Source organism: Copadichromis virginalis, linkage group LG15, assembly GCF_057382275.1.
Source record: "Copadichromis virginalis isolate Kocher_CV1m ecotype Utaka linkage group LG15, C_Virginalis_male_GT1.1, whole genome shotgun sequence".
Taxonomy (NCBI): Eukaryota; Metazoa; Chordata; class Actinopteri; order Cichliformes; family Cichlidae; genus Copadichromis; species Copadichromis virginalis.
Window position 1 is genome coordinate 22,449,735 of NC_140632.1, and position 16,735 is coordinate 22,466,469.

At 45.3% G+C, this 16,735-nt stretch overlaps 1 protein-coding gene and 1 long non-coding RNA gene across 3 annotated transcripts in view; one reads left to right on the forward strand and one right to left on the reverse strand.

Moving 5' to 3' along the window:
- galnt14 (UDP-N-acetyl-alpha-D-galactosamine:polypeptide N-acetylgalactosaminyltransferase 14 (GalNAc-T14)) overlaps positions 1–16,735 on the forward strand; it is a 237,701-nt gene that overhangs the window by 82,414 nt on the left and 138,552 nt on the right. The window lies entirely within an intron of this gene.
- Positions 6,008–6,909, reverse strand: LOC146692420 (uncharacterized). The gene is made up of 3 exons (XR_014915186.1): positions 6,468–6,909; positions 6,197–6,374; positions 6,008–6,110 (listed from the first exon to the last, which is right to left on the reverse strand). It is a non-coding gene; the product is annotated as an uncharacterized LOC146692420 (long non-coding RNA).

Genomic DNA, 16,735 nt, shown 5'->3' on the forward strand with positions numbered 1-16,735 from the left:
ATCACATTTTTTCAGCAGCTTTGCTCAAGCTAGAGCAGGTGGGCAGTGCCTCATAATATTATTATTATTATTATTATTATTATTATTATTAGTGTAGTTATTCCAGCTGGCTCCGTCTTCCTTCCTCCTCCTCTGTGTCACAGAAGGGTTGTTAGAATGTTTTAATATCATCTGATGTATTTATTTTTCTTCTGTCAGTGCAAAATGTTTAATGTGAGTTGTTCAGTGTATATTTCCTCCCGCCGGTTCACCAAATCAGAGGGATTCATGTTGCAAGTAAATAATCCCACTTAATAGTGTTACCGCCGTATGCCTCTCACTTCATCAGATTAATTCAGTCACTGTTGGCTGCTGTATCTGTGTAGCTGTCAACCACACATCTGATTTACATTAGTGTGTGTCTGTGTCTGTGTAGCCACAAAACTCCTGCACGCAATTATCAAGCGTATAATGTCCTCTGTGGGTGCGACGAGGCATGAGGTTGCTGTCACTTGTTAACATCTTGATGTTTATTTCCAAACTAAATGAGAACACAGGTGAGAGAAGATTTGGGCTGATCTAAAAAAAAAAAAAAGATATTTAAGTGGAACAATGATGCCTCCCATAAACACCAAAGACTGTATGTAAAAGATGATACTAACTTTAAGCCCTAACAAAGTGGCTGAGTTATTATAAAAAAGATTTAAAAGTTGGTATTGTATGGTGTTATTGTAAAGTTCCTATGAAGTGGAAAACTAGCCACAGAGCCCAAAACTGCCTGTTGTACCAGTTTGCAGTTACACAGGCGAGTCTACTGATTGACTCCAAGTGGCCACTAGAAGAACTACAGTTTTTGGTACTTCTCTGTTGGTGCCATTTTTCTGCTACTAATGTTGAGCTATATGTACGAGAGCATGCATGTTAGCAGAAGGTTGTAAGGCTGTATCAAACCTGAAAAGGAAGACCTGCTGCTCAGCCGTGAGTCATATTCTTAATTATTCAACTTATTTTTGTTCAGATGCGACCCTGGGGATCTGGATACACAGAAGGCTCAGTGATACAGGGATTACTTGCAAACCTATTTAGCGGACATGCTACAGTGGGAATATAAATCTGAATTCCCTTAGCAACTGCCAATTGGTAGGAGTTCAAATTCCATTCAGTTCAGGATCGTGCAGAGGCTGAAGACTATTCCAGCTTTCTTTGGGTGAAAGGCAGGGTGGACCCAGGACGATTTACCAAGCCATCACACGTCTAACAAGGGGCATTTTTGTTTTCAGTTGGGCGGCACAGTGCAGAATGAAAGCAAAGCAAACGGGTGCCCACTTTCAATACCAGTGGTGATGTTAGTTTTATAGTACACTCTTAAGGCAGGATCCAAGATAGACTGGGTGATATTCAAAATAGAGTTTATTGGCAAATGTGGCTCTGAAAAAGGATTGAATGCAACACGTTTATGATATGGGAAACTGTGCCATCCAGGAGAGTTCATGGATCGAGTAAAGGTGGGTCAGTCTGAGCGCGTTACTATAGTTTGGATTGGAAGAGTCTGATTTACTTGAAGAGATGGAGATGGCTGTACCGTGGAAGGCAAGTGATTTGTTCTTGAAGTCACTGAGACGTTGGAGGGTGGACAGTGGATGAGGACAAGAGGTAAGGGATCCACAGTTTTTCTGGGTACAAGTGTGGCTGCAAGGTTGCCCTTCAGACACACATATAACTCTGTGAGACAGGAGAACACAAGCTTAAGCACTGGGAATACTAGCATGCATGGAAGCCATCTAGGAGCCTGGTTACCACACTGAGGAGTTTGACAATCTGGTAAGGGAAAGGAGACTTGAGCCGGTCTATATATATTGCTTCAGATGAGGCTGATGGGAAGCAGGTGCAGTGGCTGAAATGCAGGAAACTGAAGTCTACACCCTTGGGTGGAGATGGGACCAGCTCAACCCAGTCTGGAACTCAGATCATATACAAAAGGAACAAACTGCAAGGACTAGGATACCCGCAGGAAATCTAAATTTAATCAGAAATGATAATGATTTTCAGTCCCCCCCCCCCCCGCCCCAACAGTACAAATTTCATAAGTAAAATGTGATGCTGTGCAACACTAAGTATAATTTTATGATGAATAATTGTTCTCCCCAGCCGGAGTACCCAGAGAGAATCGACAGGCTCAGGACTAACACACAATCCTCACACAGAACAAAAGGGTCCAGATGGCCCTCAAAAATATGGATACTTTAATACACATTTTGATTTTGACTCACGACTTATGCAAATTCAAATTGTGTATTAAACAATCCATATTTTTGAATGAAACCTCTAAAAATGTAATTATTGAAAGGCTGAAGAGTGTTTGGTGTGTGTGTGTGTGTGTGTGTGTGCGCGCATCTGTATGTTGATGTTATTTAACTCGATGAAGAGGTGTGTGTCCAGGGTGTATTGCCTTGGACAGCTGTGCTGCTGGGAGCAATACAGTCGTCACGCACCATCTGCCGTGCACACATGCCCACACAAACACACTCATGGACATGCACACACGCATCAGCATGTTGTGATTTAAGCAAACAGGCACATCCACCACCTGGTGTGGCTCTCAGCTACCTACTGCTGTCTTTCTTGGTTTACCTCTTTCTTTCTCTCTCGCTCACACTCTCTCGCTCACGCACACACACCTCTCTACGCAAGCAGTGTCAGTCTTTCTCTTTTTTGTTTTATTCGCAGACGCAGCCTGATTTCAGATTGTTGAGCCTGTCAAGAAAAGAGTGTGTTTTAATTGGCCCGTATACTTCTATAACGGCTGCTCCTAAACACCAATATAGCTCCCCGGAGTCACTGACAGGTGCTGCAGTGTTTACTGCGTGTGTGCATGTGTTGAGGGGGTGGTTGCATAGTTGTATCTCTCTCTGTGTGTGTGTGTGTGTGTGTGTGTGTGTGTGTGTGTGTGTGTGTGTGTGTGATGTGTCACAAACAATAGAGAGCTTGAACTCAGATAGATGACACGGAGATGCACTAATAGGTCCGCAGAGACTGCAGCTTCCTTTTGTGAGTGTGTGTACTTGTGTGTGTCTGTGTGTGTTTTATATCTAATGAGCATCCCCCTTAACAACAAAACATCCATTTCTAGTGAATCTGCAGACTGACTGACTAATGAACTGTTTCAGCGAGTGGCGGACTGACCGATTTAATGGCTGCCTTACTCACAGAGTAGTTGCTCTTTTTCTTTAATAAAACAAGTTAAAAAAAGATTTCTTTAAATGTCCTGATCTTAGGATATTTTCTTTTATGAAACTCATTGTCCTGCCCCACAAATTTGGGTCTTCCTCCACTTGTCCAATATCCTTCACACGTCATGCATCTCGTAGTGAAGGATTGCAGTCGTTAATTAGTACAGGCTCTACAAGTGTTCTGATATGTTTGTTAGCCAATTAAATAGTGAGTGATTACATAATGTAACATAGAGGATATTTTGTAATTTGTTCTGTATGGCTTGTGGTGTAGTCTGTTCCTTGCTGTAAGTATGATGGTGTTAGAGTTAATATGCTGAGCAACAACACTGAAGCCATGCTACTGTTTTGGTCTAAAATCAAGATACGCCTAAAAGCTAAAACTTACTGATAGATAACCATACCAGAGTGGTTCTGTTATGTAGACTTCTGAAGCAACTTAACACACAGAGTTAACATCCACTGGTTGATATGTGTTGCAATACCCAGTGAGCTTGTTGACATGGCTTTCTTAGGTGCATCTTCAGCATTTTCTGACCAAGAAACCTGGTATATGGGTATGATGGGGGAAGCTGTTGTTGCAAGGTCTGCAGTAATGATTGGGTCAGTGATAAGAACAAGGTTTCCCAGCCCTTTATTAATGGTTAATATGATTCATTTCAGCTGTAAATAATTTCAGGTTCTGACTGATTGTTCTATAGTACACCTGATTGTAGGTATGTTATACCACTTTCTGTTTGGCTTACTCTTTCAACAATCCAAGCTCTGTTTTATTCTTATTTTTCTACTGCAATTTAATCATGAAACATTTGGAAATTGCTCTGATTAATTTAAAGCAATGGTGCTGTTTTATTTTGAGATTCATGACAGAAACAAAGTAGAAGTGTACGGTGTCGAGTTTCTTTCCATGTTTTGTTGCTGAACTTGGAAAGCAGTCTGGATGGTTTAATGAGTAATTTAATGACTAACAGGCTGGTTATGCAATTGAGTGGCTGCCCAAAACTTGGACAACACACAATACTAAAGCTGTTTTTATCCAAATAATAAAAGCAGGGAGGCTAGAGGCTGCACACATTTATTATTTCACAGGAAAAGAGCATTTATCACAAAGATTAACAACATGGTGAGACATTTGCATATTCGAAATTATGTATTTTTTGGTTCAATAAATCATTTGCCGCCCCAGGTTGAGAACTGCTGCATAATGCGGCATAAAAAATATACTTTTTAAATTTTAACATTCTGCTTCTACAGCTGAGCAGCATAGTTAAAAATGCATACTTACATCTTGTAATGTTTTGAACTTTTGAGTTTCAATTTTGATATCAACCTGGAAATGTTTCCTTAAGATTTTATTGGATTTTGACACAATTTGGGAACGTGTGATGGATTAATACAGTTTTTGGGAACTAGACATTCTGTGCGTGTGTGTGTGCGTGTCTGGATTCTGGTGGCCTGTTGGTGGGTTTCCTGTGTCTGTGTTTGTTAATCATTTGCTTTTCTTGAAGCCCATACGGAAAAGAAATAGTAAAAACTTATATGTGATTACTCATGAAAGTGGCCACTTTCTCATTACTTTCATACATTGTTTTAGTAAGTATCCAAAACATACAAGTTGTAATTTTTCAAGGGATCTTATATCTGTTTTCACTCTTATATGCTTTTCATATAAGTTTCACACAAGACAGATACAAACTTTATAAGATTTATATATATCTTTTCCATATGGGTGTGCATATCAACAGTTCAGTGCGTGATTTGCTGTGTATCTGTGTTTAGAGAAGTGATGAGGCATGTAGTATATTACAGCAAGTGTTCTCTTTTTGTGTTGCAACTGTCACACACTTGGTGTGTGTGTGTGTGTGTGTGTGTGTGTGTGTGTGTGTGTGTGTGTGTGTGTGTGTGTGTGTGTGTGTGTGTGGTCCTCCAAATTTAGTGGGAGCTATCTGAGGTAAACAGCTGGTGATTGGAGGGGGTACGTCCTATTTTGGAGAGCTTCCCAGACTCTCACTCACTGTCTCTCTGTCACACACACACACACACATTAACACTCTCTCACACTCTGTCACTCACTTTCCCTCCCCATCAGATTCGATTAGGCGATCTTTGGATGATGCTGAGGTGGAGTCATGTGAGCATGAGATTGATGAGAGAGAGAGAGAGAGAGAGAGAGAGAGAGAGAGAGAGAGAGAGAGAGAGAGAGAGAGAGAGTGTGTGTGTGTGTGTGTGTGTGTGTGTGTGTGTGTGAGAATTAAGCACACTGTGTGGATATGACACTGTTTACACAGTCACACTGTATAGAACTGCTTCTGTTTTGGTGACAAAAAACAAGTCAAGCTTAGTATTAAGACTTGGTTTAAGATTAGGTTAAGTTTAGGTTAACAGTGCAGTAATTCTTCAAGTAATGAGCCAGTGTAGTCCTAAATGATAGAAATGTGTGTGTGTGTGTGTGTGCGTGTGTGTGTGTGCGCGCGCGTACACGCACGCGCTCATCTGTGTAATTTCTTCAGAGTTGTGACAGAGTCTAATTAGGGAGTAGGCAGAGAGTGCTGACTGACTAACAAACCGAGTATATAGTGTTTGTGTGCGTGCATGTGTGTGTGTTGGTCTAATAGCTTCTATAAAATGGCAGCAGATGGCCATGTGCTTATTGAAATTTTCCTGAACCTTGAAGGTGTTACGGCCGAGACCGTTTCAGACGAGTGACAGGACTCAAGACGCCGAACAGCTCGTAAGTATATTTTAAGAATAATGTTTAATGTTTACACAAAATATTCATAAACAAAAGGTGAGCGTAGACGTTAAACTAAATAACGATCTGGTCTGGGTCAGAGAGGATAGCTATTCCGGGGATTGGACTGGAAAGCAAGTCACAAAGGGTCCAGGAAAAGGTCGGGGTCACTGTAACAGAATGCAGATGTTCAAACATAGATAAGGAGGCATATGAATATGTTGTTTGGCTCAGAATCCTCCTTCGTACTGCGTACTTGCCAACGGAGGTCGGAGATGACATAGAGGGGTGAGTAGTCCGGGTGTGTAAATCCAAAAACTCCTGGCGTGGAGGCAGAGAGGCAGGTAGGTAATTTTGGTAATAGCCTGAGGGACTGCCAGAAGGTCCAGCATCCAAGTAGAAGCTCTTCGCCAGGGGTTGACAGTTAGGTGTAGCTGAAAAGGGAGGCGCACAAAAAACAAACATACAGTGAGGCAAGGTGATTCAAAAAAACACGTAGGGAATTTATGGTGGTGGCCTGCACTGACTGATGTTTAGCAGAGAATCTGGCGAAGAGAGATTGAGAACGCTGGCCTTATGAGTCCCCGGCTAATTACCCACAGATGTAAGCGATCAGCAAAAACACTGAGGCCCCTCCCAGGGGTGGAGACGCCGGCTCGGAGGGAGACACACTGGCACACACCCGGACCATGACAGTACCCCCCCTCAAGGGACGCCACCCGGCGGCCGACCAGCACCCGCCCCACGACGTGACCTAAGAAAATCAGAAACCATCACAGAGTCAAGCATCAAAGAACGAGGAACCCAAGAACGCTCCTCCGGCCCATAACCCTCCCAGTCCACCAAAAACTGCAGCCCCCTACCCCGCCGCCGCACATCCAGAATGCGCCGGACAGAAAACGCAGGGTGCCCGTCAATGAGCCGGGCGGGAGGCGGGGGCACCGGAGGCGGGCACAGACGACTAGACACCACCGGCTTCATCTGAGAAACGTGAAAGACCGGGTGAACCCGCAAGGCAGCAGGCAAACGGAGCTTGACAGCCGTAGGGCTGAGGACCCTGTCCACAGAATAGGGGCCGATGTAACGAGGAGACAACTTGCGGGAGGATGCCCTGAGAGGGATGTCTTTCGCGGCGAGCCACACCTTCTGTCCCGGTGAGTAAACAGGCGCAGGAGACCGGCGACGGTCGGCACAGCTACGTTGGCGAGCCACAGCTCGCAACAGCGCCTCCCGCGTACGAGACCAGACCCGACGGCAGCGCTGTAGATGATGCTGGACCGAGGGGACAGCAAGATCAGCCTCCTCCTCCGGAAACAGGGGCGGCTGATAACCCAAAGAGGCCTCGAACGGTGACAACCCAGTAGCAGATGAAACCAAGGAGTTGTGGGCATATTCCACCCACGGCAGATACGAGGCCCAAGTCGCAGGGTTATGACAGGTCACACAGCGGAGCGCGGCCTCAAGCTCCTGATTTAAACGTTCCGTCTGGCCGTTCGTCTGAGGATGGTAACCAGAGCTCAGACAAGGCCTCAGACAAGCAGCGCAAAAAGAACCCCAAACTTGGGACGAGAACTGCGGACCCCTGTCCGAAACTATTTCCACAGGAATGCCATGAAGCCGAAAAACATGGTCCAACAACAACGTAGACGTCTCAGCCGCAGTGGGAAACTTCTCCAAAGCGACGAAATGAGCAGCCTTAGAAAACCGATCCACGACCGAGAGAATAGTGGTCTTCCCAGCCGAAACCGGGAGTCCCGTAACAAAATCCAGGGCGATGTGGGACCAAGGGCGATGAGGCGTAGATAACGGCTGCAACAGCCCAGCAGGACGGTGAGTACGCGACTTACACCTGGCACACACAGGGCACGCAGCCACATATTCCCGAACATCTTTGTCCAGAGTGGCCCACCAAAAATGTCTCTTAACCATAGAAGTCGTCCTGCCCCTGCCCGGGTGACACGCAAACCTCGAAGCGTGCACCCATTCCAGTACCTTGGAGCGAGCAGCCGCAGGAACAAAACGCCGGTTAGTCGGTCCCGTGCCCGGATCCGGTTCCGTCCGGAGGCCCCGGTTGATGGCGTCCTCCACCTCCCAGGTAATAGCTCCCACCGTACAGCCGGCCGGAAGAATGGTGGAAAACTCCGCCGGACCCGTGTCAGAGTCAAACTGCCGAGAGAGGGCATTCGGTTTGGTGTTTCTGGAACCCGGGCGATAGGAAATGGAAAAGTTAAAACGTGCGAAAAACAGCGACCAACGAGCTTGACGTGCATTCAACCTCTTCGCACCGCGTAGGTACGTCAAGTTCTTATGATCCGTCCACACCAGGAACGGTAGCGCCGCGCCTTCCAGATGATGACGCCACTCCTCCAACGCCAACTTAACGGCAAGCAGTTCCCGGTCCCCCACATCATAGTTCCGTTCCGCTGGTGAAAGCCGCCGAGAGAAAAAGGCGCACGGCCGTAGCTTAGAGGAGGGGCCGGCACGTTGTGAAAGCACAGCCCCCACCCCCACATCAGAAGCATCCACCTCCACAATAAAAGCCTTAGACGGATCGGGTTGAGCGAGGATGGGCGCAGTAGAAAACAGATGTTTCAGCTTCGTGAACGCGCTGTCTGCTTCGGCGGACCAGCCGAACGGAAGCTTCGTAGAGGTAAGGCGTGTAAGCGGAGCCGCCACCAGACTGTAGTTCCTTATGAACCGACGATAGAAATTTGCAAATCCCAAAAACCCCTGGAGTTGCTTGCGAGTAGAAGGCACAGGCCAGTCTGTGACCGCCTTCACCTTAGCCGGATCCGTCTTCACCTGCCCCCCTGCCAAAATGTATCCCAGGAAAGAGACCGATGTCAAATGAAACTCACATTTCTCAACCTTGGCATACAGTCTGTTTTCCAAGAGGCGTTGAAGGACAGCTCGGACATGTGAATGATGCTCAGCCAAAGTTTTAGAAAAAATAAGAATGTCATCTAAATAGACGAACACAAAACGGTCGAGGAAATCCCGTAGGACATCATTTATTAGGGCCTGAAACACCGCTGGAGCGTTCGTTAAACCGAAAGGCATAACGAGATACTCGAAATGACCCAGGGGGGTGTTAAACGCGGTCTTCCACTCGTCTCCCTGACGGATTCGCACCAAATGATAAGCATTGCGAAGATCTAACTTAGTGAACACCGTGGCACCCTGTAGCGATTCAACAGCGGAGCTAATGAGTGGCAAGGGATACTTATTTTTAATAGTGACGTCATTCAAGCCCCTGAAATCAATACACGGCCGAAGAGACCCATCCTTCTTGTCTACAAAAAAAAACCCAGCCGCCACGGGGGATGAAGACGGACGGATTAACCCAGCCGCTAGTGAAGCCCTAATATACTCCTCCATCGCAGCACGTTCAGGCCTAGAGATACTATATAACCGGCTCTTGGGCAGGGACGCTCCGGGGAGCAAATCAATCGCACAGTCATAAGGGCGATGGGGCGGTAGGGACTGCGCTTTGATCTTACTGAATACTTCCCGCAAATCATGATACTCAGGCGGCACCCCTGAGAGATCGGGGACATATTCGTCAGTCCCCGTAGCCTCCCCCGGGCCGGGAAAACGGGCGGAAGTCAGACAATTGGAGTGGCAAAAAGGGCTCCAGCTGACAACCCTTTGCCCCTCCCAATCCAAGTGCAGATTGTGTAAGCACAGCCAGGGATAACCCAAAGTGAGCGGAGTATCAGGTGACTCGAGGACAAAAAAGGTGAGTTTCTCCCTATGATTCCCCGAAGTGCACAGTGACACTGGACCAGTGTGAAAAGAAATTTTAGTGAAAACCTGGTTATTAATCGCTCTAACTGGAATGGGCGGCTCAAGGCGCACGAGCGGAACGCCTAATCGTTCAGCGAGATCGAGACTGATTAAATTCTGTTCAGAACCAGAATCTAATAAGGCTGTGCATGAATGAGTAATCTGTAGCATCTCCAAGGTGACAGGGAGTTGTAAACGGGGTTTCTGACCAGAATTCGAACCGCCCACCCGTATCCCCGATTCTACCGGCGGGCGACACCTTTTCCCTCCTTCGGGCATGCAGCAATCAAGTGTTCCAGCGAGCCACAGTAAAAACAGGCATGAGCCCGACGCCGCCGCTCCCTCTCCTCCGGTGTCAACCGTGACCGGCCAATCTGCATAGGCTCCGGCTCGGGATTAGTGACGTAAGCCGAGGCGACAAACTCATGCGAGTCCACAGTCGGAGGCGGCGACGGTGACGTACCCGGAAACGAGCGCGGTAAACGGCGCTGGGATTTGTAGTTCCTGTCCCTCTCCCTGTCACACAACCTGTTGTCAATGCGAAGGGAGAGGGACGCCAGTTCCTCAAAAGATTTTGGCTCATCACGGGAGGCAAGCTGGTCTTTCATACCCTCGTTCAATGCCCGGAAAAACACCCCACGCAGAGCGTCGTCAGGCCAACCGGTTTCGGCGGCGGCAGTACGAAAATCAATCAAAAAATCGGCAACCCTCTGACGGCCCTGGCGAAGATCCAGCAGCCTCTGCGCAGAACTACCCTCAGAAATGGGGTGCGCAAACGTTTTCTGGAATTCCCCCAAAAACACCTCATAAGAACAGGTTAACAAAGGATTCTTTGATAGATACGCCTCCGCCCACTTAAGTGCACGATTACGCAGTTTACCCACCAAATAAGATATCTTATTAGAATCCGCAACAAATGTGCGTGGAGAACGACCGAAAACAAGGTCGACCTGAAGCAAAAACCCGCTACAACTCCCTGGATCCCCTGAAAATGGTTCGGGCTCCGGGGACGTAGCATCACGGAAAGCTGATGTAGGTGGAGATGCAACGGCAACAGGTTGAGGCAGAGGAGCTGGTGTACCGGAGTCTTGGCCCGCGGGGCCCGAGGCGGAACCAGCAGCAGTAGAAATATCCGCTTGTAGAGCCTGGAGGGACTCCAGTATTTTACTTTGACCATCTCTAAGAGTCTGCTGCTGGGCTAACAGGAACTGAATAGATTGTTCATGACTTCCTAATATCGCCCCCTGCCTCTGAATGGCTGACCGTTCCGCGTCTGCTGAGTCCATAACTGCTGGCCAGATTCTACTGTTACGGCCGAGACCGTTTCAGACGAGTGACAGGACTCAAACGCAAGACGCCGAACAGCTCGTAAGTATATTTTAAGAATAATGTTTAATGTTTACACAAAATATTCATAAACAAAAGGTGAGCGTAGACGTTAAACTAAATAACGATCTGGTCCGGGTCAAAGAGGACAGCTATTCCGGGGATTGGACTGGAAAGCAAGTCACAAAGGGTCCAGGAAAAGGTCGGGGTCACTGTAACAGAATGCAGATGTTCAAACATAGATAAGGAGGCATATGAATATGTTGTTTGGCTCAGAATCCTCCTTCGTACTGCGTACTTGCCAACGGAGGTCGGAGATGACATAGAGGGGTGAGTAGTCCGGGTGTGTAAATCCAAAAACTCCTGGCGTGGAGGCAGAGAGGCAGGTAGGTAATTTTGGTAATAGCCTGAGGGACTGCCAGAAGGTCCAGCATCCAAGTAGAAGCTCTTCGCCAGGGGTTGACAGTTAGGTGTAGCTGAAAAGGGAGGCGCACAAAAAACAAACATACAGTGAGGCAAGGTGATTCAAAAAAACACGTAGGGAATTTATGGTGGTGGCCTGCACTGACTGATGTTTAGCAGAGAATCTGGCGAAGAGAGATTGAGAACGCTGGCCTTATGAGTCCCCGGCTAATTACCCACAGATGTAAGCGATCAGCAAAAACACTGAGGCCCCTCCCAGGGGTGGAGACGCCGGCTCGGAGGGAGACACACTGGCACACACCCGGACCATGACAGAAGGTGACGGGTTTGGCATTTCCTTGCTTTGCTTAAGTGCCCTTGAGCACCACCCTCAGCCTTCTAATGAAACTGTTTGTGAGATTATCAGTTCACCTAAATAAGAAGCACAATCAATACATTTTGAATACAGTGAATGTGAATACTGTACTTACTACAAGTTACTTTGCATATTGAGGTTTTGCATACAGATCCAACATATTGTCCTAAAACAGTTTACATCTACAGGTGACCTGACTGAGCAAAATTACAGCTTGTCCAAAAGCTTTAAAATAGCCTGTATTAAATGAAATACGCAGCAGCCTGAGGATGTGTCCACACACACACACACACACACACACACACACACACACACACACACACACACACGCATGCACGCACACCTGTTGTTGTCAAGAATGCCCATTTAGATAATCTGGCCGATCTGATTGTGGTAGACATACACACCTGTTGTTGTCTTCTTCCTCTCTCATTGTCTGACTGTCCATCTTCCCGATGATCTCCTTCTCCTTTTCCTCCTTTCAGCGTCTCTTGGCAGCACCGCAGTCTCATATCCGAATGAGTGTTGAAACAGTAATGAAGTAGAGATCAGAGAGCTTTTCTTGGGGAAAAGTACACGAAAATGGGATGTGTCCTGTTCCAAACAGAGTAAACACATTTTTTGCAGGCAAAACAAGAAATATTGAGGGTACTCCAGCATCTCCACTGATGAAGGCAGCCTGACGTCTTCGTGTAGATCCATCCAAAGTCATAAATGCACCAGTGTGATCTGCACCTTTAGATTAGCTTGCATGTCATCTTACTGAACTTTGAGTTGCCCCCAAAGCCATCCATTAGCGTAGGTGTATGTGACTGTTAGTGCTTTAAGTATAGATAAAGGCACCGTATGAATGTGTATGCCTGGGTGAATGAGACTTGTAGTAGAAAGTGTTTTTAAGTAGCTTAAGTACGTTATATAAGGATGAGTCCATTTATCATTTTACTATTTATCTAACTAGATATATGAGAGAGCATGTATTTACATATCCTCCCTTTGTAATTGTAGTTGGTATCACTAGCTTAAACCTATTCTGGAATGACTCCTGCATTATTATGTATTTATTCATAATATATGATGTAAACCTGTCAGATTTCCAGAGTCAGAAAAAGTCAAACTGTGTCTTGCTTATAGTTCAGCTGTAAAATTCTCTCACCACATGGAGCATCTCTCCTGCCGGGCTGCTGACAGCCAAAAACTCAGTCCCAGTGAAGAGCAGTAGTGAAAGTTGAACTAGCATCTAACTTAAAAGCAGTTTATCCAACTTCATTTACAGCCGGCAGTAGAGCCGAGAGCGTCAGGCCGGCCAGCGGACACATTCTGCACTACTGCGTCCATTACTTCAAAACTAATCGGGGTGAGGTGCTTTTCAGGCTGGACTTGGTTTGTCAGGTTTACAACCTGCCTGCCATGCCGTTGTTCTCACATTGCACATTTGCAGCGGTTGGAGAAAAGTCATCATAGATTTTTAGGGGCAACCACAGTCTCCAGTTTCCAGAAGAGTAATAACTCCTGAACAGCTGGGCAGTAAGGAATGTTTCCCAGAAATATTCAGCAACATTTGTTTTTAAAAAGAAATGAGTGCATGACAATTAAGATAGAATATAACTTATACGTTGTAATTAAATCATTTTGAATCATAAGAAAAAGTGATCTCGAAGCTGGTTGTGGGGAAAAACAGACCAAAAGTTATTAGCTTAATTAAGTTATTTTTCATTGTGTCTGGACTTTTTCTATGTTCCATGATGCATCATTTTACAACACACCACCATTTTAAGAAAGAGCAATGACTGTTCCCCTGACAGATTTCCATTTGTCTCATAGCAACAGCAGAGCCGGCAGCGGCTCCTCTGCAGAGCTCTGCTGGCTAAGTGTTGAGGGCTTTGGAGGAAACAGGACATCAGCACTTTGAAGAGAAGGTCATCTGTCTGCTGGCTGCAACTGAGGACCAGTGTGTGTGTGTGTGCCTGTGTGTGTGTGTGTGTTTTTATGTATGCGGCTGGATGTGTAAAGAAGCAGAATGACCACAATAGTATTGGGCTCAAGATAAGACACAGGCATGTGCATTCACAAACACATGAAGGTACTCTATGTGTACTCTGGCAAACAAATACACAAAAACGATAATTACCAGCATGAACAGTGTGAATAGAGTTCAAAGTAATCTCTCCATTCAAGCGATTGGCTCAATTGTTGTGAAAATGCTGCGAAAAACCAGCAGGGATCAGCTGAAAGTGGTGTTCCTCTGTCAAGAGCATTTCAGGCTGAACTTTGTGGCACAACGCTGTGTGACAAACACTGCTCTGACCAGTCCATCTTAACAACTAAGCTAAATACATCAATTGTTTTTCCTTTACATTATTCAAACATGTCACTGAGCAAAGAGCTTTAGCAAATTTCTGCCGTTATTGGATTTTTTTTTTTTGTCAGTCTCAGCTGTGCTTTCCGCTCAAGCCTAACATACCATGTAACCATGATTGCAGCTAGCAAGCTAGCATGCCTGATTTAGGATGGGAGGTTTTTATTGACTGTAACCATGTAAGGATGCCAGATAATATGTTTGAGCACAGCGTATGAAGCAGAAAATTAAATTCATAGAAAACATTCCAGGACATCCCATGCCTCTGCAGAAATACGTGCAGGAGATCAGGGGACTACTTTGCGTTGTGTTTGGTCCTTTGTTTTCTCTTGTTACTTTGAGTTGATCTCTCATGTCTTTGTTGATTGTGTCCTCACTTGGTAGTTCAGTTCAATTTGGTTTTATTTCCATAGTGCTAAATCACAACAACAGTTGCCTCAAGGTTCCTTATATTGTAGGATGAAGAACCAGGCTCAGGGAGGGAAGGCCTTTTGCCACGACCGGTTTGCGGTGAGGAAAGGAAGTCGGGACAGAAGTCATGCTGTGGAAGAGAGACAGAGATTAATAACAAGTATGCATCATGGGAATCCCCCAGCAGCCTTCACCTAATGCAGCATAACTAAAGGAAGATTCAGGGTCACCTGATCCAGCCCTAACTATATGCTTTAGGAAAAAGGAAAGTTTGAAGCCTAATCTTGTTGTGAAAATGCTGCGAAAAATCAGCAGGGATCAGTTGAAAGTGGTGTTCCTCTGTCAAGAGCATAGCGTAGAGATAGTGTCTGTCTCCTGAATCCAAACTGGAAGCTGGTTTCACAGAAGAGTTGCCTGAAAACTGAAGGCTCTCCCTCCCATTCTACTTTTACAGTAAATACTCTAGGAACAACAAGTAAGCCTGCAGTGCGAGAGTGAAGTGCTCTAATAGGGTGATATAGTACTATAAGGTCATTAAGATAAGATGGGGCCTGATTATTTAAGACCTTGTATGTGAGGAGCAGGATTTTGATTCAATTCTGGATTTAACAGGAAGCCAATGAAGAGAAGCCAAAACAGGAGAAATATGCTCTCTCTTTCTAGTCCCTGTCAGGACTCTTGCTGCAGCATTTTGGATTAACTGAAGGCTTTTCAGGGAGTTTTTAGGACATCCTGATAATAACGTTCAGTTTAGGCACCAAAACTAGTTGGTTAATTTTAGAAAGAGTTGATATTTTTAACCGCCGGTTTCACCCTAATAGAGTTCTCGTTATCAGTGAATCAGTTAGTCCACCCCCCCCCCCCCTTTTTTTTTTAGAGAAAGACAAAAAGTGAACCATACATCAATGTCATCAGTGTTCCACTTTAAACTCTGCTGCTGGGTCAGCCTGTGACCTTCATCACGACACGCCACCTTACTATCTGTGTTAGCTAAGTGGGTCAGTGTGTGTGTGTACGTGTGTACCCTCACTATGAAGATGACCTTTAAGTATGTTTATTATGTAGAATTATTTTCATGAGATAGTATATCATATTTTTGTCTTTCTTAAATGAAGTGCATGTCCTTGTACTGTATGTGTGTGTGTGTCTGTGTGTGTGTGTGTATATATATGTGTTGCATTGTGAAAACTCATAGCTGGGTGTTAAAATACAGTTGCTATCACCACTCTGTCCTCATAAATGTAGCAGTAGAGGTCTGTGTGTATAAAAAACAGATGAAAGGAGGAGATGGCCCGGGGGAGAAACACAACTCTTTTTCAGCATCACTTCCTGCAACATTCAGCCTCAAGGCATCACCAGACGAGACCTGAATCACAGATTGGAAATCTAAGAAATATTAGAAAGCACTGTTCTGTGCTGCTCTGTGTATGAGGGGAAGTGTGCCTATTGATAGTGAAGGACCCACCACTCTAAATTAGCATGCTGCAGATTACTGTTTCAACGTGTTTTAACGTGCTGTGAGTGTAACAAACACTTTAGATTTGATTTCTAAACTGCTGTTTAAGGTCTTATCTCTCAGGGAAATTAATGGATTATTTTTCTTGGAAAAAGTGTGTTTTTTTTCTTTTTAACATTTTCTACACCAAGTGTCATTTTCACAAAAAATCACAGAGAAACATCGTGATGAGGGTGAGCATGACTGGCAGTGATGAACAAGCATTTTTTTTAACCATAAGATGCTATCAATCTGAAAAGTGTGGAAGGAAGAAAGAAGTGGGCTTGCCAACTGTTTTTTTTTAATTAATTTTTTATGCCTCAAGTTGTCCATCTGTCGCTCTTTCCATGTTCTTCTGAACATTCTGTCATGATTGCTGTGAGGTCCAAATCTGGCACCTTTACCTGGGATCAAGAATAAACTGTTATAAAGAGTACTCAAAGGTCAAGGTCAGTGTGGCCTCTCAAAACAATTTCCCCACTAATCAGCAGTTTCTATTAAAATATTTACTATGTCTTCAGAAACAAGAACAGGGGGCATGTTGTCAACATAATCAAAAGACCTTTTGGTCCCTACCTCGAAACTGTGGTGAAGATGTGATTTTGGATAGACTTGGATGTAAATGTGATGCTACTTGACTGGT